The sequence below is a fragment of the Pteropus vampyrus genome, unplaced genomic scaffold (genome assembly GCF_000151845.1).
Source record: "Pteropus vampyrus isolate Shadow unplaced genomic scaffold, Pvam_2.0 Scaffold39, whole genome shotgun sequence".
Lineage (NCBI taxonomy): Eukaryota > Metazoa > Chordata > Mammalia > Chiroptera > Pteropodidae > Pteropus > Pteropus vampyrus.
This window is the reverse complement of record NW_011888820.1, coordinates 9,863,636-9,886,970: the sequence shown is the minus strand read 5'-3', so window position 1 is coordinate 9,886,970 and position 23,335 is coordinate 9,863,636. Positions and strand designations below refer to the sequence as shown.

At 39.4% G+C, this 23,335-nt stretch overlaps 1 long non-coding RNA gene across 3 annotated transcripts in view; it reads right to left on the bottom strand.

Moving 5' to 3' along the window:
* LOC105290884 overlaps nucleotides 1-23,335 on the bottom strand; it is a 153,822-nt gene that overhangs the window by 9,209 nt on the left and 121,278 nt on the right. Inside the window, exon 6 of one of the 3 annotated variants that reach the window (XR_002779864.1) lies at nucleotides 1,051-1,141. The exons of the other annotated variants lie outside the window; for them this stretch is intronic. This is a non-coding gene — a long non-coding RNA (uncharacterized LOC105290884). Of the gene's footprint in view, nucleotides 1-1,050; nucleotides 1,142-23,335 lie in introns of those variants that run through there. 3 annotated transcript variants of the gene reach the window in all.

Sequence of the window (23,335 nt, the reverse complement as noted above, 5' to 3'; positions counted from 1 at the left end):
AGGAACCACAAAAGTCTCTGAGATACTGAGGGAGATATATATTTTTTTAAAGTCCTCAAACGATGAACTGGATTTACTTTCAGCAAGGTGGGATGAAGGTTCAGAGGAATATTTTGCACACTGCAGTTTGTGATTGACGAGTTATTCCCACTTCCAATACCAATTCCTTCTACTGGAGTCTGAGCCTCAACAGCATAGTCTCCCCAGCCTGTTGCTCCAGACATTGACCTTTCTTCTCCTGCATGGATCCTACGCTCCACTCACTAGGCTTTCCTGCCTCTCTTTCTGCTTGGCATTTTCTGCCCTTGCACAAAGTGCATTTACTCATTCGGCAAGTCAGTACTCATATTTTCTATCCTCAAACACTTTTCCTTCACAAAACCCTCCCTGATCCTGAAATTATAGGTCATAATTTTCTTCTTTACATGTCCAAATTAATGGTGTATACTTCTCTTGGGACATTTACCCTATACTATTTTGTGCTATAGTCTCCTACCTGTTCCCCAACTACATACACTTTTAAACATTTTTACTGAACATCTAGTATGCACTCTGAGAACAATGACTATTTATCTCCCAAGTATCTAGCATAGTTACATATATGCTGTACTTTGTGAGCGCCTACTGCTTCCTGGCCACTGGAACACTAAACTAACCATGGGCCTGTCCTCGAGGTTCCTGAGGTCTATGTGTTATGGTCAAGGCTTACAGGCTTGAACACAATAAATTTTCTGTATTTGTTGATATTAATTTTTAGCATTTTAAAGCTGCCTTCAGCTATTTATAGAAAATTTAAGCAAAATGGAGAGGATAATCTTGTTGAGAAGTGAGCTTCCTGATACTTCAGAGTATCCCACCCAGACTTGGGGTGTGGTGGCTGGGGGTGGACAACACTGCACTCACTAAAAATATAAAATAGCAAGCAAAACTTAAACGTGTGATTTAGTCATTTCCATTTTGAAAATATATAAGATGCTTTTTGTTTTCAAGGCAAATGTGTAAATAAAAATATTACCCCTTATTCGAAATCCATGAAAAATGCTGAGATGAAGGAACTGTTGTCCAAAAGCACTTTCTCTTCTCAGGGCTTGCTTCCTTAGCCGTTCATTCTTTTCTGCTGTCACTGCTGCTTTGGAATTTGCTGTTATATGTAATAAGACTCTGTCGCAAATATTTGTGGATACATCAAGAAATAGTCACTGCAGATCTTGACACAGACAATCCCTGATCTGCCTTCCCACGCTCTTCCTGCGTTCAGGCTCTCTCCTACCAATTGCCCATTTTTCTGACCTTGCTACCCACTGGGGGCAAAATTTCTGCTTTCAAACTCCCAAGTATGTCACAAATCTTATATCTCAGTGAGTTGTAAAGGAAAGAACATTGACTCGGAATCAAAAGCCTGAACTTATTTGGTCATTTATTCATTCAAAAAGTATTTTTAAGCATTTTCTATGTGTCAGGTATTGGTCTAAATTTTGGAAAACACAGATGAACAAGACAGTAAGGTCTCTGCCATCAAAAAACTTAAATTCATTCTACTGGAGAAAAACAATAAACAAGTACATGATAATCGAGATGTTTACAGATAGTGGTAAATGCCATGAAAGAAAGAAATGGGGTAATGTGATAGATAAGAACTGTAGCGGGTACTTGTAATAAGTCTGTCAGAGAAGGCTTTTCTCATATTTAAGCAGAGACTTGGCGAATGGGAAGGTGCTAGCCAGATTCCAAGGAAAAACTTTTCAGGCACTGATCCTGAGATGAGAAAGAGTTTAATGGGTCCAAGACACAGAAAGGAGGCCAACGTGGCAAGAGACAGCCAGCAGGATGGAGCAGGACCCTATGTAAGGTCAGAAGAAAAGGATTAGTTCACAGAGGGCCTAGAGGCCACGGTGAGGGGTCTAGATTTTAATCTAAGATTATGGGAAGTATTTGATGTGCTTTAAGCAGAAGAGTGACAGATTCCATTTTTTAAAGATGACTATGGTTAGTGGGCAAAGAGGGGAATTAGAAATGCTAATTAAGAGACTACTGCATAAATCCAAAAGAGAGAAGAGAAAGGATTCAATACTTTAGAGTTGGACCTTGCTGAACTTAAAAGTGGATTTCTTGTATAAGGTGAAGGTGAGTCATCAAGATGTCATCTGGGTTTTTGGCTAGAAGACTTGAGTAGACAGTGGTGGCCTTTACCGAGCTGGGAAAGCATTCTGAGCCTACCTTGCCTGGCCCTGGGCAATTTGGTCTCTTTACCTTTGAAATGAAAATATTAAGAGATGTAATAGATGGCCCCAGATACTACTTCAGCACTAAAATATCATAGTTCTATTGGGTAAGTAGGACATGATGTTTTTTTCTTGCTTCCTGTTAGGACTAGCACAAACTTTGGAACAACTGAGGGTGGGAGCTCCATAAAGTGCCCACAAAGCTCCACAAAGCCAATGACTTTGGCAAATAAACTCTCTGTGCCTCAGTCTTCTCATCTGGAAAATGGGACCATGAAACTGAGTTGCTTCACTGGGCTGCTTTCTTAACAGACTTTTCCTTTCCTAATAGACTCGACACTTGTCCCTTCTCTTCTTTCATTCACTTCATTTTGTAAATTTCTCGAGGCAGTGAGCTCTCTTTATGTCTGAGGATGAACTACGAGATTAGGTAGTTCACCTGTGCCCTCCCTATGATAGTCACTCTGCCCTGGACCTCTCTGCCTTCTCATCTGGAAGTTGGGTATTGAAGGGGAGGGTGATGTGGTCAGCTCCAAGTCTGTGGACTCCAAGTTATCAACACTAGGGTTTCAGTGTTCAAGCTTAGCTTTGACTTATTCACCTTTGACTTATTCTGCCTTCTAGCTCCAACTTTCTTTGCAATGAATGGGGCTTCAAGAATTGGGTCTGAGAAGAAAATGTGATAGAATGCTGCAGGCTGCTGGTAAGAGAGATTTTATGTCCTGAAACCCTATGCCTTTTTGCTATTGATGACCATATTAGTTGACATTCTGAGAACAAGATAGGCACACTACAAGTAGGGATATGATGGTCTTATCTGCTGCCAACGCCATGTTTTCAGTTAGCAAAAACTAAAATTATAACCACCACAAAACTTTACTGATGAATGATCCCCTTTGTTTTTGATTTATGCCTCTCTTTTGCATTTACATAATTCATCCATTTTTCCTTTCAGGAAAAAACCCAAGAGTCAGGCAAAAAGACATGTTTTTTAAAGGTGTCTTGCTATCCAGACAGAAACCTAGGTTATCTCTGTAGTTTCTGCTATGGCAGCTAGAGGGCAGTGCAATTCTCCCTCCACCTTCCAGTAGCCTCATGCGTTTCCTCCCATCCCTCTTCCAGCTAAGGGCAAAGGGGAAGAGACACAATGGAGGGAAATATGCACACATACCAAAAGGGTAAAGGGAGAAGTGACTCAAAAATAAACAAGCAATGTGAAGTTCACAGATAGCATATCCTGGTCTTGCTTCTTCCTCACTCACATAGCATTAGCTGCTTTCACACCCATCTAGCATGCAATTCACCTTTCCTCAGTCTGTTCTACATTCTCTCCCTACACCCAGTTCTTCAAATTCTTCAAACATGAGCTCATCTCAGCCTTACCCTTGTATCTCATACACAAACTCACTAAGCACCTCCCTGAATACACAGACAAGCCTCCCACTCTTTCTTCCTCTCCAGCTTAGTGCTGGCCCCTGAGGCCCTGTGAGGTGCTCTGAGAGGTCTTAAGGTCTCGGTATGACAATAAGAAAGAGCCTAATTCCTGAGAGGGTGGCTGCTGGAGGGCTGCCCAGCCCCACAGGCAGGGAGGGTATAACTGGTGAGTGACTACTCATATAAACTGATAGAGCTGAATGCATGAGTCCCCAAGGTGCCACCACAAGTCACAGAAGAAACAGGAGCAGCTGGTTTTTGTGGGCAGGGCCAGGCAGGAAACTAGAGCAAGGATAAGAGAAGCCACAGTAACATCATCTTACATTTGCAGAGAGCATTGTGCTTTCCAAAACTCAGGCACAAAGACCCTGGTATATCTGATATTTCATGTAAGGAGGGCATGTGTTACAATCTCCTCTTTATAGGAAAGAAAATTCAGCCCATATGAAGATTAAGCCCCCTGTTCCCATCAGACTGATGTGCATGATACATGATATATGTATATGATAGAGTTAGTCTAGATTCCACTGCTAGGGAGAGCACTTTCCCCAAAACATCAATGACCTGTATAAAAATCACATATCAGGAGCACACTTACCATGTAGGACAGCATCCCTGATAGAGTTCAGCAAGGTGATGACTGCTCACCATCTCAAATACATTAGACCCCTACTAAATCCCTTTTGTATGTCCAGGTGCTCCATGGGAGGGGCAAGAAAAGAGATCACAGCTAAGGCCCCGAAGAAAGAAGAGGTGAGAGCTTCAACACCCTCTCCACTACAAGATCTGTTGGGTACTAACTTCTCAAGAGAGGTTTGAAAGCTGGGTTGGCCTCCTTATGGAATGGAGAGTCCTTATTGCCAGAATATTATAACTTCAAGAGCTCACGATGAGGAGACTACAGCCCATCCACTAGAGATTTTTGCCTCAGGAAGCTTATTTGTTTGCAACTCAAAGAGAGAATGTTTTAATAGCCTCCCTTTCCTTCCCCCTACAATTTTAATGAAGAGAAAGAAAAGATCAATAATGAAAGCTATCTTAGTGGTAACTTATGATTTAGAATGAGAAAGAAGTGTTTTGGTTTTGGTTTAAATTGACTTTCCTTTTCTAAAGCATTCCTTTCAAAAAATTAATGGGAGGCAAGGTGAGGCATTGTATACTCTGTATTTTTATATCCACTCTAGTAGATTTTAATCCAATGTTTTGAACTTCTCTATAACCCAGATCTAGCTGCCCTGCTTCAAGTTCTACATTAGTAAAAATCAAATTGTAGCTTCTGCATCTATCACAAATATGTTATATGTATTGATGAAGTAACTTACTATCAGGCCATATTTACCATATGGCTAAAACTAAACTATACTTCTCTAAGATGTCAATACCTGTGACTTTAGGACACTTCCTGAAACTACCTATGAGAGTCTGAAAGTTTATAGTCTAAAATAAATAAATAACTTGAAAGCTGAGAACCAAAGTACATGTTAATGGTGACGTCAGTCATGAAGTTTGTTCACAGATAGAGATAATAGTTCTTTTCCATGAAGAAAGGTTTAATCTGAGAATATATTCAAGCAATTTGACTACTTGCTAATCTCTCAGATTTACCATAGATTCTTATGAATTGGTCTCTTGAAGATTTACACTTCAAGATGGCACACTGAGCATGTGTGTTTATTTCCACTCCCTCACAAAAATCGTGTGGCATTTATGGTAAAGAAATACAGTATGAATAAGTCATGACACCACTGTGACTAGCAGGAAGAATATCGCTGAGAAATATATTTTGATAAATTTCTTGGCAACAAGAAAGAAGATGGGACCATATTACTGGATAAACCCGCGTGAAGAAAGGTGAGACCCAGAACACATTTGGAAGATGGCTACAGCAGAGGTGGGAGCCATTCTTCATGCCAGAGTCCTAGGATACCCTAAATGTGTAGATGACAAGAAACAAGAATAGAAGTAGGATGCAAAGCAATAGTTAGTGTAATTAAGTAAAAGACTATTTATGAACTATCTGGTGCAGGTAGCTCTTCCTCCCCATTCCTATCCCCTACATGGAAGCAATTAGAGGCTATGGAATTTGAGCAGCAGAATGACTGCCTTCCTACTTCACACCCATATGCCCTAAAGGAAAACTTTCCTATCAGTATGTCCCACCCACAGAGTTCACAGTCAGACCCCAGGGCTCCAACGGTCAGTAGAGAGGTTTGTAAGAGAATAAGATCCACACCACAGCAGGAGAAACCTATGACAGGAATCTATAGGATTGATCATTAACACTCAAAGAAATCTACAGGAGAGAGATTTGAGAAAGAACTCAAGGGAACTTTTTAGGTTGATATAACTATTCTCTATCTTGATTATGGTTGTAGGAACATAACTGTATACACATATCGAAATTCATTCAACTGCACATCTTTAAAGGGTGAATTTTCTTTTGTATAAATTATGCCCCTGATGAATCTGAACTTAAAAAAAGAGCACAAACCGTGAACAGAAATAAGGTTAAAGCTGTCGACATCTGACTCGGTCTGCAGCAACCGGACAGTTGTCCACTTGCCTAACAACTCAGAGGAGTGACAAATGGAAAGGTGGGCTCCATTTTAGTGAAGATATTAAACTAGCCTTATCAATTTAGAAGGAGAAAAGAGAGAAAGTCCTACGTAAACGAAGTATATACCACGTACCAGACATTGTGAGGGCCTTATTTTACTTAATTCACAACATAGTGGATCTAACGACCTAGGAAAATGTAAAAGAAGCTTTTTATAAAAAAGAAACAACCAGAATACAAGACAACATTGCTGGAAATTAAAAATATGCTTACTTTCTTTTTTTACATGTAATAGAAGGGCTGAAAAATAAAATCAAGGCAATTTACTAACATATCTGGTCCAGGAAGCTAAACAAAAAAAGAAAGAAATCAAAGATATGAAAGAAAAGTTAAAATTATAGAGGATCATATAAGAAGTCCTACATCCAGCTAACTGCCAAAGGGAAAGAACTGAAAAAAATGCGCAAGAGAAAATAAACAGCAGTTGATGAATAGATAAACAAAATATGGTTTATACAAACAATGCAATATTATGAATCCATTCATAAGAAAGGATGAGGTACTGATATATGCTACGACATGGATGAATCTTGAAAATATTATGCTAAGTGAAAGAAACCATACACAAAAGGCCACATATTGGATGATTCCACTTAAATGAAAATAGACAAAGCCATAGAGACAGAAAGTATATTAGTGGTTGCCAGAGGCTGGGGAAAAGAGGCAAAGGGGAATGACTAATAATGGTTATAGGGTTTCTTTTGAGGATGATGTAAATATTCTGAAACTAGACAGTGGTTATGGTTGCACAACTTAGTGAATATACCAAAAAATTCTTTTTAATCATGTGCTTTAAAAGGGTGAATTTTATGGTAAGTGAATTAGATGTTAATTTAAAAAAAAAAATAGGATAAAATTCTCTAGAACTCAAAAAAAAAAGAAAAAAAATCATAAGATTTAAGAAAAAAGAATCATAAGATTTAGTGAGCAAACACATAGAGGTTCATTCCTAAATTCATCCTTGTGGAATTGAATGTCAAAAGGAGGGACAGGGGAGGCTGAAAAGGGATCAAGAAAAAGTTCATTTACAGAAAAATTAAAATAAAATAGGCATCAGACTTCTTATCTGCAATACTCCTAGAAAACAATGAACAATGTCTTTTCATAGTTCTGCAGGAATATGTTATTGATAGAATGGGAAGTCAGACACTTAAGAGAATATCTTCTAAGAAAGTACTTTCCATACAACAAATAGTATGATTAGAAGTTGTTATCTTAGTGATACATTTGTTTTCACCCTTTACGAGAAAAAAGTAAGGCAATTAGCAATTTAGGATGAAAAAAATCCTAGTTGTTCAAGAAACCAATGTTCAAATATGAACAACTAAAGTGTGGCATGATTTTGAAGAATTTGAGTGTAAATAAAGAGAATCCGACACCTGGAACATGCTCCCTTGAATAGTTTAGAAATATAGGATTGCATTCCCTTTTCTAGGAATTAAGCCACTTCGCTTGATTCTGAACTTAATACTATTTGGATAGTAAAAACATAAAAGTGATGTTTATTGATTTAGAACTATAAATGTAATGATAGAGGAAATGTAATAAATATGGGGAGGGAATCAAAGCTGAAGATAAATTTCTCATCTTTCAGAGTGGGGAGGCAATAAATACCATTAAAATAATATGTCTGGATTATTAGAATAGGCAAATTACTTTAAATTATAGTCATAACCATAGAGGACCAAAAACAGAAGCAATTAAAAGTGGTTTCCTCTGAGGAGGGCACTGGGAACTGGTATAACAGATGCTCATTTTTATTTAATGCCTATATATATATTGTTCAACATTTTATTTTACTACATGCAAGTAAGACTTAATGAATTAAAACAATAGAGCAAGAACAAGTCTCAGGCCTATAAGCGTAACTGACTGTGATTGCTAGGAAGACTTCTAGCAGCAATATACAGAAAACTTGACTATGGCTTAAATTATTACACTTGTTATTTATTTAAAAAGAGATCCAGAGGTAGGCAGAGTGGTTTGGTGGCTTGATAATGTCTGAAAGGACCCAGGCTCTTTCTATCTTTCTGTTCTGCCACCCAAAGCACTGGTTATGGTCTCTACTCATGATCCCAACAGGGCTGCTGAGCTTCAGGACCAGTTAATCTCACAACCACATCCAAAATCAGGCAGAGACACAAAGGACTAACTCTCACGTGAAATCCAGAAACCACTGTTTCCTCCCCTTTCAACCCATTCAATCCCCATTACTCTTATATTTCCTTGGCCAGAATTAGGACAGCTCCCCGCCCTTAAACCCTTCACAGGCAAAAGTGTAGTTCACCATAATTGGCTTAGGCCAATCATATCTCATCATCTGGAGCTGAGCACATGGCTCCCTGAACAAAATCAGTGTTCTTTAACACTGTGATTTAACAAGGAGGATTGACCGTGGGATAGTCAATAACAAGGTCTACTAGGCTGACCAATTAACTAACCAATGATCACTTCTCATGAGATGACAACCGCCAACATTATCAGAAGCACAAAGCCTGGATTCTCTCGCGACAAAAGCCTATATAGTCACGAGTCCTTAGCCTTATGTTGATCTAATGTGTATTAATCTTTTGAGATAAAACCATTAGTTATGTGTTGGCATCTGCAAATTAACTGGCTTCTGGGGAGAAACTCTTGAGAGAAAAAAATCACATCACTGCATATTTCAAAGATTCAACATCAAAAATTTATCAAGTGTAAAAAGCCGGTCTGTTTGATACTCTTAAAATGATTAATTTTACAAATAGCTACTAGAATCAAGGCACATCTGACAACCTGAAGAATTAGAAGAGGAGGCAAACATTTTCCTTTCTGAATTAGGAAAAGTTAGTCCTATCATTTCCATTTTCCCTCCCTTGTATCATTTTAGTGTCTCTGGCATATTTCTTAAATCAAAGATTTTCCTGAGGATTCCATATATCACACAGTTATTGGCTCACTTTTCAGCAACTCTATCATGGCTGATTTACTAATATATCCTGTAGACATTCTGTGAAATCCATACAGTGAAAGCTCATAGCGCCTCATAATTCCTACCTATTTAAAGTTAAAGACTTAATGCATAGATGGGATCTGACATATGAGTGCTGCTCACCAGCTCACTGACAGAGCAGGTCTGAATAATTAGCACCAGCAGCTCTTCTTTCCAGATATTAATACCTTATATCATAAATGTCAAGCATAGCACAAAGAGGCAACTGGAAAACTGAAAGAGAAAGAAGCCCATAAATCATAGAGGTTTCACTCTATTTTCCTTCCATTTTAGTATCAGAAAATAAACCGAGGGTGGTGAGATTTAAAGTCTTGACCTCCTCTTACTTATTACATATCACTGTGCCTTCCCTAAAGCTGTACCCTAGAGGGAGGGCTGGATGGGGAGGAGACCACTCAGCAGGGAAAGGATAATGCTGCATTTGGTGGGCAAGAGGAGTCAATGAAAAAACAAAACCTCGCAGCAGCGCTCTGGGCAATTCTGTGCCCTTTACCCATGACACCGTGCTGTGTGCATTTGGGACATAAAGACTGGGCAGTTGTAGAATACAGACCCCTGTGAGGGAAGTATTCCTATCTAAAAAATCTCAGCCCTTGCACTACTCAGTAGAGAAAGCAATCTCTTTTATGGTTGGAGAACAAGTGTGAGAATGACTATTATAATAAATTTTAATGAACTTGCTGAAGACACCAGGCTCTAAATAAAAACCTCATTCAAACTAGGCAATCATTCTACAGTTAGCCAGGCTACGTCCGACCCCACCTCCAGAAACAGGCATGACTCTTCTAACTGCAATCATAGGAACTCTAATTTAGGGATGAGGAAGTCCCTCCTTCCAAAAAAATGCAACTATTCTATCTTTAGAGAACTTTGGCTATTAGCAGGTTCCTATTATACTGAGCTGAGTTCAGTCTCCCTGAAACTCCTGTCAGTGCATCTTATTTCCATCCTCTGGGGTCCCACTGAGAATTCTATCTTCTTTCTCTTCTGGAAATCTTTTGTGTATTTGAAAAGTGCTCTCTTAAACCTCCAGCTCCAGGCTCTTTAACCATTCCTCCTATAAGAAAATCTTCACATTTCAGTGTCTCAACTGAATAAGGGGCAGTCTGCCAGTCCCTTATAAAGTGAATTCTCTTAAACAAGGAGTAAAACATGATAACAACAATGATGACAACAATGCTTATTACTGCTTGAGCACTTACCATATGCCAGGCACTGTTACACATTTTATATTCATTATCTTATTCCATTCGTACAAAAATATCATGTAGCAACTGGTTTTATAATCCTCAGTTTATAATGAAGAAACTGAAACTTAAAGACATAAGTCACCACCCTCAGGTTCACACAGCCTGTACAGGGCAGAGCCAGAGCTCTTAGCCCCTGTATCATCTTATACTCCAGAGCCAGAACTATCACTTCCTTTATTCTAGACTCCTTGCTTTTATAAATGTGGCCAAAGATTGAATTTGCTATTTCTGTTGGCTCATTGAGTTTGTTCCCAAATCTGTATCTTTAGCCCAAATCACTCTCTTGGATTCTAGATTTATATCCAACTGCCTGCTACACATCAGCACTTGGACAACATCTGATTGCCTCAGATGCCACAGGTCTGAAATTGAATGTATCGCCTTCTCTCCCAAATATGCTCCTCTCCTGATGTTCCCCCAAATCAGAAAATGGTTTCACTATCCTCTCAGTCATCTTGAGACAACTGAATGTCACTCTTGAATCCTCTCTCGCCCCCACCAGCCAAACCATTATTAAGTCCTTGATTTCTCTTCTGTATATTTTTTAGTGCTGCCCACTTCTGTCTATCTGCACTGTCACTAGTGGAGGCCACCAATATCTCTCACCTCAGCGACAGTGACAGCCTCCTAACAGGTCTCCAGATCCCAGTTGTGCTCCTGCCTGCCTCTTTCCTTCTCTTCATCAAAGCCAGTGGGGACATTTCAATATGCAAATCTAAGACTTTTTCATGGTGTTCCATCCCAGAAAAATACTATCCAAGCTCTTTAAGTGACTTGCAAAACCCTTCCAGACCTACTCCAATCTTACTTCTCCAATTTCATCTCTCATTATTCCCCCACCCTTTACATACAGCATTAACGAGCCTCCTATTCCTTCAAGTTTTATGCCGTTTTACCTCCAGGCCATCACACATGCTGTTCCTTCTTACTGGAGCATTCTTTCTCTCTCCATTGTCTGGTAAGCCAACTCATACTCATTCTGCAGATTTTAATTTTAATGTCACTTTCTCAAGGTGAACATCCCTTGAGATGTACATGTTAAAGTTATGTATTCCCTAGGATACTGCTTTTATTCTACCGTTGTATGTGCCATTTTTTTCTTATTTAATTGTTTCCATAAGGAAAGGAATTATGTCTATCTTGTTCATCATCAAATACCCAGCACTGAGTGAAGAAGGAGCTTGAAAAGTATTTGTTAAAGGAAGGAAAGAAAAAAGGAAGGAAAGAAGGAAGGAAGGAGAGAAGGAAGGAAGGACAGTTAAAATCCTGCTCAAACATGGTAAACCTAAGCATGTCTCCTTCGACATGTATGTATGAGGTTGATAGTCTGGACTCCAGATAGGTATCCCATTTATTCCTCACTAACCTTCCTATTGTTAAATTCACATCATCATTTCAGATTGTTGAGATGTTTTTGCATCCTGATTCTTTCTCTGCATATTAGCTATCACTGCCAATTTAATGTTACCTAAAATTTTTATTAGCATGCCTTCTATATTTTTATTAGGCAAAGACAGAGCCTAGTGACACCCATTAGACACTCTCCTCCATTAATTAGCACCCACTGGGAATGCTAATTCAATCAGGTTCAAATATTCTATATCTTTTCTCCCAAATTTACAAATATCATGGATAAACTGATCAAGAGCCTTGTTGAAGTCCAAATAAAGATTACTATAATTCTCTAATCTCATGATTCTCAATTTTTGGGGGGCCCTATCACACTGACAGATAACATTCAGATAATATCCCCTAGGCGTTCTCAAGTTTTTGTGAAATTCCCAGAAGCGAAAACTTCACCTCTTTCGCTCTCATTAAAAATATCACATTGGAGAGCAAGTGAGCGACTGAGATGTAATGACAGATCTAGCAGGAGTCCTGGCTATTCTGCAACTGAGGCTCAAACCTGTGCCTAGCGACTAGCCACTGGAGTGGTCACTCCCACCTCCACAGCATCTGTGCCGTGTGTGCTCAGGCAGTCAGTCCTACCCTCTCCTCCAAAGAAGATGTAGATCCCTTCCCTCTGGCCTTGACTCTGCACGCCTCTCCTGACCCAAGCCCCTGCTGATCTCTAAACATACTGAGATGAAAAGAGCTATGTGGTTAAACGGATTCTATTAAAATTAGTAGAGACTAAAAAGTACAGGGAACTTTTACCTGGAAAACTGGATAGTCCTCCAAAACAATTATACTATTAAATAATGAATCACCCCACTGCTCTAGCTGGCAGCCTCTGAAGTCCTAGAATAGAATGAGGTTATGAACATTAATGTGGACTATGTCCACGAATGAAGCAGAGATCAGAGAGAGACCATCTGGAGCACAGCCTCCTGGTTGCAGGGTGTATCAAAGCAAGTGAAGCAGAGGAAATTTGTATGTTTTTCTGCTAAGGGAGCCCCCCTGAATGGTCGGTACTAGGCAAGCTGTCTGGAGCAGGGTCCTCAGAGAAAACCAGAAGTGGAATTCCCTAAGAGAAAGGCAACATGGAGTTGGAATATTGTAACATCCCATTTATAATATTCTAGGCTTTATGAACTAAGATTCTATCTTTACACTGGCTATAGGATCAGCAGCAAACAATGTTTGAGAAGAACACAGACAAAAACAGCCCAAGCACAGGGATGCCAGTTGTCTAGGCAGTGAGGGGAGGTAAATATGAGACTAGAATGAAGAAGGGCCAATGCCTGGTAATGGTGGGGACTTTTGATCCATTTAACTCAGAAATAAAAAAATTAAAGAAAACTTTAATCCACAAGCTCATGAGACGGGGGATATGAGAGGGTTATCTAGTTGTGGCAGATATCCTGAGTTGCCTCTCCAAATCAACTCCCCCCTACCTCCTTGTAAAAGAACTCTGATTTTCATTTAGGCAGAATACATTTTTACTCAGCTGAAGGATTATTTCCCAGCTTCCCCTTCAGTCAGCTTAGGCTGTAACTAGTTTTGGCCAATGAACTAAGTAAAGAAGTGTTGTGTGCTGAGTTCAGGAAATCTTGTAAGGCAGTGGGTACATACTTTCTCTCACCTTTCTCCACCCTGCTGCTTAGAATAGGGAGATAATGGCTAGACCCAAGCAACCATCTTGGACTATGAGGTAGCCTGCAGATGGAAGCCATACACAGAATACAGCAAAACAAGTGCAGTTTCCTGAACCTGTTGCTGCAACACTAGCCTTGGATTGCCTTATCTTCAGGTTTCTTTTATGTGAGAGAGATATAATCTATCTTCTTTAAGATATTACTTTTCAGGGCATTGTTGCTTGCAGCCAAACCTCTAAATCAGCCCTGATTCCTCTTCTAAGTGTTCACAAACCACCTGGGCTCAGCCCCACTGTTTAGCTGCCCAGGCTTATCACGGGGGGATCTAGGCCAATTAGCTCAGATCTCACTCTTACATGGGGCCTCAAATGTAGACTTTTAATCTAATCTTCAGATGAGAACAAATAGAGAAACTTTGTAGGGTTTCTGATGTTAAAGGCATTGATTTGCCTGATTTAACCAATATATACCACAATGTTTGAGCAAGGAAAGAGATGAGGTAGGCCCATGCCTTAGTGGAGTTTTCAGTAACTGGGAAAAGTCCACGTGAGTAGGGACTTGGACCCCAGCCTCAGCCCTCACCAAGGACCCTCTGTGCTCTCATGCCTTGTTGAGATGCTTCTGCTTATCAGCACCTGCAGTCACAGCCTTCTAGGGGTAGGAAGCAGAGATCATTCTCAGGGGCTGTGGTCTGTAAGGCATTTCCTCTTGCAAAGAAGCCCCAGAGAAACTGGAGCCCTGCTAGCATCTACGGGGAAAAGATGCTGTGGGATCACTGTAGACCATGGGTTAAGACTCTCCTCCAGTTCCCCAATTCTATCTGACTCCTAACTCTGTGGCAACATCACTGTCAGATTGATGTCAGAGCCAGCAAGTCAAGCAGCCTTTCCTACTACCCAGCTCAGGGAATTACATATACCAAAAGATTGTTAACTCCAAGGAAAGAAAATATTGTCCTCCCCTGTGTTAGAAAGGCAAAATGTATATTCCCCTTCCTCTACCACCACCACCAAAATCTTAGTCCCCCTTACTAATACATTTAGCCCCATCACTATGAATTATCTAAACTTTTATAGTTCCAATTTGTTTCCTCTTGGGATAATAAGTTTCATGGCTTTATTACACATAATGTAAAGGAGCTGGCAGTTCCACTGAATTGTTTTAACTTCAATCATCAGGTTCAAGCCTAATAATGCAAACTTTTTAGTCAGGTCAACTACTGGGTCACCATAGCTACCAGTGCCAGTATTATTATTGAACTTGAACTACAGTCAATGTCCAGTTGTCACGTACAAAACGAGCCAAGCCTGGCTTTAGAGATTGAATGTCACTCATTCCTTTTTACCTTTGCGAGAACACTAGGGAGTCATTGTCTGGGCCCCTAGACTTGGCTATGTTACCATCACTTGGGAGATGAGACTGGAGATCACGCTAAAGAAATCGTTGCGAAATCATTTGGTACCACCTTCAACAAAGCAAGATCAATGTCATCTCAACACTCCTCTAGGCATCTGCTCTGGTTCCACATCGAAAGTTAAATTCTGCCTCTTCAAATCAAGTAGCAAAGTCTCTTTATCCAAATAGAATAAAGCAAGCTCATGGGCCACACCTGAGCTGTTCCAACTGTCAGGAGTAGAACTGAAGTCTCCCCTGGTGTGAACATCTATCCCTTCTGACTCATCTTGGGCTATTGCTTTTCTATGAACTTGAGCAATGTTGTCATCTCTTCAGGGGATGTCTGAACCCAAACAGATAAATTTCTGAATCCAAAGAGTAGCATAAGATTAAATGGAAGTATCTTTAAGGGGTTTCTAGATACTAAAGGCATCTCAACTCTCTATATTTGAGCTTCATCCCTTTCTTTTATCCATTTTAACTGGAAAGTTATGAAAAGTGTATTTAAGGGAGGAAACATTTGGTTTGGAATTTAAATATGTAAATTAAAACATTTTTTTCCCAGGCTGCCTAGTTCTTATCTAACTGCAAATGGGTTTTTCTCTAGCTCTTACAAATTTTTGTCTGATACACACTACATTCAGAAATTCAGGCTGCTTTAGGACTGTTGTGACCATTCTGGAATGAGTCGATATTGTTCGACTGGAAAAATTGATTCTAAAATATCAAGCAGGCATTGGTTTGGCCACACACTCAAATCATTCAGTCTGACAAGCAATAATCTATTCCCAGGCATCGAGTATTGTCACTTTCAAGTCATTGGGTCCTTGCCATGTACTGTAAGCCTTATCCTGTGATTTATAGAGGCTTTTGATGGATTAATTTCTCCTAGTTAGTGAGTTTTCTGTTAGTGCTTCTCATGTATAAAGCCATCCACGTCATCTAACAAGTCCATTTGTCATTTGGTAAAAGATACCCAACACAGGTTCATGAGTTTGGGAAACCTACATAACCAACATCTCAATAAATTTGAAGCACAGGTGACCGTTAGAACTGATTATCTTCTGGAATTGCTGAATAGTTGATGGAAAGTTCTGCACTAGGGCCTCAGGGGGTCCTGCCTTCTACCTGGGACCTTAAAACCTAGATAGAAACACATCATTGTCAATACCATTGTCTGATGAGCTCAAAGAGTCGGTAGAACATAATATGGGCTCCTTAGCATGCTGTCCTCCTAGGATATTCCCAGCATTTTTCAGTAGGGCATTTTTCTTGAATATATGTGAAGGTCTTCTCTAATATCTTACCTATTTGTGGTTAGGTCCTCCTTTTAAGGGACATTTTGACTTCACTCTAAACCTATAGTTTTTACTCTATGCAACATCTGGAGGATATCAGGTATATCATGCACTGCCATTTTTAGTAAAATCTTTTCAAGTTAACTGTGGTTAATTCACAGAAGTACCTATGTTTCATTTTCATTTTAAATATTTAAAAAGTATTCTCACTTGGCTCCTTCTAAGAAAAAAAAAGTTAAAAAAAAAAAAACCACAACCATAAGAAAACAAACAACCTGACTTAAAAAAAAAAAAAAATGGGCCAAAGATTTTAACAGATACCACACCAAAGAAGATATACTAGGGTGGCTCCATAGTGTAGCGGTTGGCACGTCTGCTTTACATGCAGAAGGTCCTGGATTCGTGCCCCAGGTGGAGCTACAGACCATACCCCAGGTGCACCTGGCCTTGGGTGCCCCCTGGGCGCGCCAGGCCCTCCGAGTGCCTCAGGTACGCCAGGCCCCGGGAGCGTGCTGCAAGCGTGTGGGGCGAGATGCCCTGCCTTCAGAGATCCAGTTCTTAAGGGGAGACAGCAACATCTGTAGGTCAGGAGTAGAAGTGGGGGAATTAAAGAGGGGGGAAATTTTTTTTTAAAAAAAGATATACTGATGGCAAACATGCATATTAAAACAATATGAGATACCACTACACACCTATTAGAGTGACCAAAATCCAGACTACGGACAACACCAGACGCTGGCACTGACGAAGGATGTAGAATGACAGGAACTCTCTTTCACTGCTGGTGGGAATGCAAAACGGCACAGCCACTTTAGAAGACAGTTTGGTGGTTTCTTGCAAAACTAAACATACTCCTACTATATGATTCAGCAACCATGCTCCTTGGTATTTACCCAGAGGAGCTGAAAACTTATGTCCACACAAACACCTGCACCTGGATGTTTTATAGCAGCTTTTTTCATAATTGCCAAAATTCGGAAGCAACCAAGATGTCCTTCAGTAGGTGAATGGATAAATAAACTGTGGTACTGCCAGGCAATGGAATATTATTCTGCACTAAAAAGAAATGAGCTATCAAACCATGAAAAGACACAGAGGAAACTTAAATGCATATAACTAAGTAAAAGAAGCCAATCTGCTAACTACATGACATTCTGAAAAAGGCAAACTGTAAAGACAGGAAAAAAATCAGTGGTTGTCGGGGATTAGGGAAGCAGGTGGGATGAATAGGCAGAGCAGAGAGGATTTTTAGGGCAGTAAACTACTCTGTACTATAGTGATGGTACTATAGTGATGGATACCTGTAATTATACATTTGTTCAAACCCATAGAATGTACAACAGCAAGAGTGAACTCCAGTGTAAACTATGGACTTTGAATGATTCTATGTGTCAATGTAGGTTCATCAGTTACAACAAATGCACTACTCTGATGGGGGATGTTAATAAAGGAAGAGGCTATGTATGTGTGGGGGCAGATGGTATATGGGAAATCTCTGCACGTTCCTCTCAATTTTGCTGGATGCTTAAACTGCTCTAAAGGAACTGTCTTAAAAAAAAAAAAAAAAAAGCCAAAGGATGGTTGGAAACAGATTGATCTGAAAAAGTGGGAAAAGGGCACATACAGACTGAGACTGTCTGAATATTCTAGTTCCTCCAGTGCATTTCTGCATCCACTGGCAAGCATTCATTTGGTAAAATCCTGCTGGTTTTCAGTTTTTGCTTTGTCTTTTTATGAGCATAGCCTGAACACCCTGAGCCCACAAGATGAGTGATTAGGGAAGTGTCAAGTGGAGAGATGCTGCCAAGCCTTGCAAATGAGTTTGTAGTTAATGCCGATGCCAGTTTCCAGATGCTGTCAGATATATGAAGGACACTCCTTGAATGACAAGCTTTTAACCTTGCAGCTGGTCATTTATTTTTCTGATTAGGACAGGTCACTGTCTCAACTTCCAGGTGGTTGTTCACTGTGGGCAATAATGGCCTCTTGTTCACTAATGTCCACACTGTGCTGTGTGTTTCAGCTCATTACTGTGTGTGTGATCTTGCCTTTGAGTGCCAAATACTAGTGGATAATCACTTTGATTCTCTCTCTTTGTTGTGTTAGAGAAAAGCATAGAATATTTAAAATTCTAGCATTTACCGAGGGAAACAAAAATTGTGTGTGTATGTTTTAATAGAGCAAACTTGGAATCAGGGAGTTCCAAAATATAGAGCAAACCCACCCAACGACATGCGCTTTTCAGAGTAAAATAAGGAATGATGGAATCCCAGGTAAAAACTATTCTTCAGAAATGTTTTATGTTAGCCAACAGAGCCCAAAGGGCCATATACGCCTACTTTACATTTAACACTTCCTTTGTTGTATTTATAATTTACTTGTTTTCTATCTCCCCATAACCCTTTCCCCATGTGAACTTTAGTAAAATCAGGGATTTTAGCAAAATCCTCAGTGGTGTGTACTTTCAGAATTGGGCAAAATCCCTTTATTATAGTACTCTCTCAATAATTGTTTCATTCTCTCAACGAGAGAAAGCCATGACTGCTAAGCCTGGTGCATAATATGGTAAATGAGCTTAATGATGTGTGAATAAAACTATATTAAGAAAAAAGGGGTTTGTTTCCCTGGATTCAAAAGGAGAGAGAAAAAAACAGTTTGGGGTGCTTCAGGGAGGCTGAAAAATCTGTACCAAGAGTTCTGGGATATTTTTTCTTCAAAGCCTTAAACAACATGAGAAAACTGAAGTTTCTTGGACAAAAGGCAAGCTCATGAATAATCCACTGGGACTGAGATCTCAGGTTGGTTTTATATTTACACATTATATCCAGAAGTTAAATTTTTTTTAACCAGCAAAGAACTAACCTTGCTTTGAAGGGGTGAGCTTGTGCCTTGGAGGGAAGGCACTCTTTTTTTTTCCATAACAACATGAAATCCAGTGTTCACTGCGGTTGTCATAACAACTGTTTTTAAATAAAATTTGTATTATTCATCAAATATTGGCATCCAAAATATGGTGCTACCTAAAAATTATTACCTATTCTTATCTCCATAAAACTGGCTTATATGACTGAGGAAGAGAGAAGGTGTGGGATTCTATGTGATGGCAGAGAATTCTCGGTTAAGTCAGGAATATTTCCAGGAATGCCCACCATCCCAATTTGTTCTTCTAACTTCCCATTCTTGCAAGCTATCTCCCATCAGGGCCAGAAAATAGATCGGGGATAGAGCAGAGATACTAAGAAAATGGTTCGAATTGCTGCACACTAAATGGGAAACCCTAGTTGCTGAGATTAAGAGATATGGTTTCAAGAAAACCCTTTCTTGTATCCAATAAGTTTCAAAAAAATCCTCTCTCGTATAGGCTATTTCAGAAGACTTTAAAATAAGTTTTTAAAATTGTAATTCTATCGCAGGGAAAATAATTCAAATAATTCAAAAGACTGTGCAGTAAATTCTAAGCTTCTTTCCCTTCCCAAGTTCCCTCCACAGCTAACCTTGAGACTAGGTTTTATGCATATGCAAACACATATTTATTTTTATTTTTCCCTTATTGTCATTCAAATATTATGATTATTATACACACTATTCTGCACTTGGTTCTTTTCAGTTAACATATCTTGGAGAATATTTCTTATCAGTATGTCGAGAGGGCTTTATTCTTTTTCATGGTTGCATGATTCCATTCCTATTGGTTTCTGTTTAGATTTTCTCGGATGTTTTGCCTCTGTAATTAGTGCTGCAACAAATATCTTTGACCTTTTGTCTGTATTGCCCTAACCTTCCAAAGGGCCTTCTTGTCTTCCATATTAATCTTCTTCAGCTTTCTAAGCCCCACATTCCTACCTAAATAATCTACTTCCATGACAAGGTCGATTTTGTCACACCTCTGCTTTAACCCCTCAACAGTTTTCCCATCACCCACAGAATACATCCAAATTCATCAGCACATAAAAGTTCTCCATGGAGTGCTGTCTGCCTTTTTAGCCTCACTTCCTACCACTCCCCACCAAACACAACGCTCAGGATAAAACAATAGTTCTTAAAATGTTTCTGGCTTGCCCCTGCTTCTATGCTCTTAACATCACTTTTTATTCCTCCCATGACTTGGATGTGCCATAGATAATGTTGGGATTGACCTTTAATTGGACCCTCCAGAGAAGCCATACTTAACTTTGCTGCCATAGTCACAGATGAGATTCACACCAGAGATCAATCAGCAACTAGCACACCTGCAGCTTTTTGTATAAGGTGGGCATTGACCTGTTGCTAACATTTGCCTCCTGACACCTTGCCTGAACCTCAGATCCTGCTTTGCTATGATCTCTGCAACCCATGAGATACCAGAAGCAAAAAAAAAAAAAAAAAAAAAAGGCAGTGGGGAAGGGGACATTCAGATATAAGTTCTTCCCCAAGGGTTCTCTGTTTCCTACTCCACTTCCTCACTCTGATCGAACATCTGGCATTTCCAGTTTTAGCAATCAGCAACTTTCCTTCCTCCAAATGCCCTTCCTGGCATTATTTTACCCAAGTTAAATATCATATTTCCTCAATTCTAAAGTAGATTGATCTTGTCTAATTAGTGAAATGCCATTTTCTACCCTACAAAAAAAATATATTTGTTCATCAAGAAATGTTTTGACTAAAACAAGTAACAGAAATATACTAATAGTAAGATATCTCCTTGTTCCATTTCCAAAATCTAACATTATTGTGTGCCACAGACAAGTAAATAGAGAAGCACACACTATAAAATGTGATTGTGGGTAACCGGTACACCAGTCATGTGTGTGTTCAAGGGTATAGTTGACATCGATACAATATGCCAAGCATAAGCAGGGAGATCTTTAATCAATGCCATTTAAAATGAATATTGACTCTGATTCCTTCCTTCCCTCTATAGTCATTGGAGAAGAAGGAGTAAGTATCACTTTAGAGTGGGGTCATTCATGGGCAAATGGACGAACAGACTGTGTCATGATGAAAATAACGAGTGAACTCTGTTTTAAAACATCCTCCGTGGGACAAATTGTTAGATTTATTTCCTACACTAAGGCATTGTCTACAGAAGAGCAATATTAAAATACAAATATCTCTCTTGGCAGGGGCAGCAATACATTGATGCAAAGAGAAAAATATAAATTGCTTTTTAGCAATTGTTACTCTATTCAAGAATATTTTAAAGTAGATGTTTACATAGGAAAAATAAGACACAACTCTTTTATGAAAACTGCTGTACAAAAGAATATTAATCAGATACTGTTATGTTAACAAAAAGATTATAAATGAGTGTTTTAACATGATCTCATTTTTATAAATGAAAAAAATTATGCAAATGTCAGGCCTTCCTTCCTCCCTAAACAAACCGAAAGAATAGGCTATGCAATGTTCATAGAGCTAATATCTTAATGGTGAAATATGGGAGATTTTTCCAATCTTCTTTTTACTTCTTTTTAAATTTTTCATGAACATACATTTCTATAATAAAATATCCATAAAAGTTACAATTATATGTATATATTCATGTGCTTTTCTGTATGTATCTTTTGGGGAGTCAGGTTTTTTTCCTTTCTAAGTGTTTCTAGGTTTAATTAAAGCATACTCTCATTGGAGATGAGCATTTAATGTGAAGGAGAATGAATAAATGGGATTTGAAAAGGAGAGGATGCGTTGTATGGATACTTTCTCTCCTGATAGCTGAACCATGTGGCCTAAGGGAATTTTTGTTTTCTCTGGGCCAAATGAGATTCAGAGGAGGTAGAGCAAGCAGAAAAGGCCCTGGGAAGGCTTAGAGTACATGAGTACACCTTGCCTTCTTCCTGAGGAGTTCCATGAAGGTGATACATACACTTGGATAGAAATTGGCTTCCTGGGCTTTGACATCTGACCAGAAACTTCCTCAGTCATGGGAGTGGCTGTATAAGTTTCTCAATAGCAGAAATATTGAGGGGGGTGGGGGGGAAAGTTCTCTCCAAGAAACAAAAGGGAGAAAAATTCAGTCAAGTAGTAGCTAAAGTTGATGCTTATGTGATGAACTTACCCCATTTCACCTAGGTTACATTGTATATAAACTTCACTGTATTAAGAAAATCAATATTTAATATTTAAAATAAAGAGTGAGGTTTGAAGTGGGGAAGCCATGTTTAGTTGATCATAGACCTTTCTTGATATGCAAGATTCTCCAATCCCTCTTCCCTCTCCTGATCCCCTCCATGAGTATCTCCACCAGAAGGTCATCAAAAAAAAATTCTATACACACACACGCACGCTACAGTTTTACTTCACCACTAAAGCTGTACTGGTTTTATTTGCATTAGTTTATATTAAATGACCTACAAATCAAATCAAAACACAGGCTTTTAAAGCCTTTCATTTCTAAACTCCGAATGGAGCAGTACATTAATTAATAAAATAAAAACTTTTTTTTAATTGCACAAGACTTCTTAGTTTGTAAAATGTTTTTATATTTTCTCATTTCATCTTCAAACCAACTCCATTTAAATAGCTATATCAGTTCTCTCTCTAGTTTTCTCTGCTCAGAATCCATTTCTCCCACTTCTGGTAATAAACCTCATTTTCCTTTGATGAGACAACCCCTCCTGCCTGCATGTGATTTAGATGAGTCTGATTTGATCCCACCCTGAATCTAAGTGTGGACATGTGACTAGAGCTTAGGCAAACAGTGTAGTTCACCTCGCTGGCCACAGTGATTAGTTCAGAGACAGACACAGAACTTTAGTCTGTCCTATACACCAGCTATCCTCAACCTTTTGTTACCAGGGACCAGTGCTCCTATGAGAATCTAATGCCTGATGATCTGAGGTGGAGCTGAGGTGGTGATGCTAGTGCTGGGGAGTGGCTGGAAATACAGATGAAGCTTCACTTGCTTGCCCGCTGCTCACCTCCCACTGTGCGACCAGGTTCCTAACAGGCCACGGCCCGGGGTTTGGGGACCCCTGCTTTAGACTAAATTCTGTGATTTTCCTGAAGTCTATAAACTAAGAGGCTCTAAGCCAAAAGTTCCTGGGAATCACTATAATGGGAAAGGCTGCTTGAAATGGTGCCAACACAGAGGGAAGCAGAACTGAGTGA